This window comes from Mchenga conophoros, linkage group LG18, assembly GCF_057382185.1.
Source record: "Mchenga conophoros isolate Kocher_MC1m ecotype Shallow Benthic linkage group LG18, M_conophoros_male_GT1.1, whole genome shotgun sequence".
NCBI lineage: Eukaryota > Metazoa > Chordata > Actinopteri > Cichliformes > Cichlidae > Mchenga > Mchenga conophoros.
In genome coordinates, this window is record NC_140543.1 from 40,636,645 (window position 1) to 40,639,144 (window position 2,500).

Sequence of the window (2,500 nt, forward strand, 5' to 3'; positions counted from 1 at the left end):
CGTCCCCGGGGCCTGCTGGAGGTCCAGGTCCATGCCCGATGTGAGTAGCAGCAGGGCCAGCGCGCCCAGGAGCACATCTTTTTCGACCGTAAAGGAGACAGGAGGCCGACTCTCTGCCTCGGCTAAATGGAGAGGGAATTTCAGAAGGGCCAGGGCACAAGCATGGACCTTTTTCAGCTGTAAGGGAGGGAAGAGCAATGTGCGATGTAGGTCCCCGGGGCCTGCTGGAGGTCCAGGTCCATGCCCGATGTGAGTAGCAGCAGGGCCAGCGCGCCCAGGAGCACATCTTTTTCGACCGTAAAGGGAGACAGGAGGCCGACTCACTGCCTCGGCTAAATGGAGAGGGAATTTCAGCAGGGCCAGGGCACAGGCATGGACCTTTTTCAGCTGTAAGGGAGGCAAGAGCAAGGTGCGATGTAGGTCCCCGGGGCCTGTTGTCGTACCATAGGCACGAGTGGTGTGTGTGTGTGGCAAAGAGTTTCTGCGCAGTGTACCAGGGGCACGGGGAAAGGTTGTTGTACCATAGGCACGAGAAAAAGTTGTCGTACCATAGGCACGAGAAAAGTTGTCGTACCATAGGTACGAGGAGTGTGTGTGTGGCAAAGTGCTACTGAGCGGTGTACCAGGGGCACGGCGAAAAGTTGTTGTACCATAGCACGAGAAAAGTTGTTGTACCATAGGCACGAGAAAAGCTGTCGTACCAGGGGCACGGAGGAAAGTTGTTGTACCATAGGCACGAGAAAAGTTGTCGTACCATAGGCACGAGGAGAGTTTGTGTGGCAAAGTGCTACTGAGCGGTGTACCAGGGGCACGGCGAAAAGTTGTTGTACCATAGGCACGAGAAAAGTTGTCGTACCATAGGCACGAGAAAAGTTGTCGTACCATAGGTACGAGGAGTGTGTGTGTGGCAAAGTGCTACTGAGCGGTGTACCAGGGGCACGGCGAAAAGTTGTTGTACCATAGGCACGAGAAAAGTTGTTGTACCATAGGCACGAGAAAAGCTGTCGTACCAGGGGCACGGAGGAAAGTTGTTGTACCATAGGCACGAGAAAAGTTGTCGTACCATAGGCACGAGGAGAGTTTGTGTGGCAAAGTGCTACTGAGCGGTGTACCAGGGGCACGGCGAAAGGTTGTTGTACCATAGGCACGAGAAAAGTTGTTGTACCATAGGCACGAGAAAAGCTGTCGTACCAGGGGCACGGAGGAAAGTTGTTGTACCATAGGCACGAGAAAAGTTGTTGTACCATAGGCACGAGAAAAGCTGTCGTACCAGGGGCACGGAGGAAAGTTGTTGTACCATAGGCACGAGAAAAGTTGTCGTACCATAGGCACGAGGAGAGTTTGTGTGGCAAAGTGCTACTGAGCGGTGTACCAGGGGCACGGCGAAAAGTTGTTGTACCATAGGCACGAGAAAAGTTGTCGTACCATAGGCACGAGAAAAGTTGTCGTACCATAGGTACGAGAAAAGTTGTCGTACCATAGGCACAAGCAGTGCGTGCGTGTGTGTGGCAAAGTGTTTCTGCGCAGTGTACCAGGGGCATGTTTGAATTTACATTCTGGAGTACCAGGGGCACGAGGATTTTGCCAGTGGTGTTTTGCTTTGTCAGTGGGAGGGGGCTTAAGTGTGGGTCCACGGGGCCTGCTGGAGGTCAAGGTCCATGCTGGATATGCGCTGGAGCGTAACTACAAGAAAGGTAAGCTAGTGGGGGACTAGAGCAGGGGAGGATGTGCGTCCCCGGGGCATGCTGGAGGTCAAGGGCCATGCTGGATATGCAGTGGAGGGTAACTGCAGGAGAAGGAACGCTCATGGGGGATTAGAGCGGAGGAGTATGTGGGTCCTCGGGGCCTGCTGGAGGGCAAGGGCCATGCTGGATTTGTGGTGGAGGGTAACTGCGGGAGAAGGAAAGCTAGTGGGGGAGTAGAGCAGAGGAGTATGTTGGTCCCCGGGGCCTGCTGGAGGTCAAGGTCCGTGCTAGATACGTGGTACAGGGTTAACTGCGGGGGGGGGGGTAATGTGGGTTCACGGGGCCTGCTGGAGGTCAAGGTCCATGCTGGATATGCGCTGGAGCGTAACTGCAAGAAAGGAAAGCTAGTGGGGGAGTAGAGCAGGGGAGTATGTGGGTCCCCAGGGCCTGCTGGAGGTCCAGGTCCATGCTAGATATGTGGCACAGGGTAACTGCAGGGGGGGGGTAATGTGGGTCCACGGGGCCTGCTGGAAGTCAAGGTCCATGCTAGGACATGTGGTACAGGGTAACTGCAGGGGGAAGGGGGGGGGGGGTAATGTGGGTCCCCGGGGCCTGCTGGAGGTCAAGGTCCGTGCTAGATATGTGGTACAGGGTTAACTGCAGGAGGGGGGGGGGGGGGGTAATGTGGGTTCACGGGGCCTGCTGGAGGTCAAGGTCCATGCTGGATATGCGCTGGAGCGTAACTGCAAGAAAGGAAAGCTAGTGGGGGAGTAGAGCAGGGGAGTATGTGGGTCCCCAGGGCCTGCTGGAGGTCC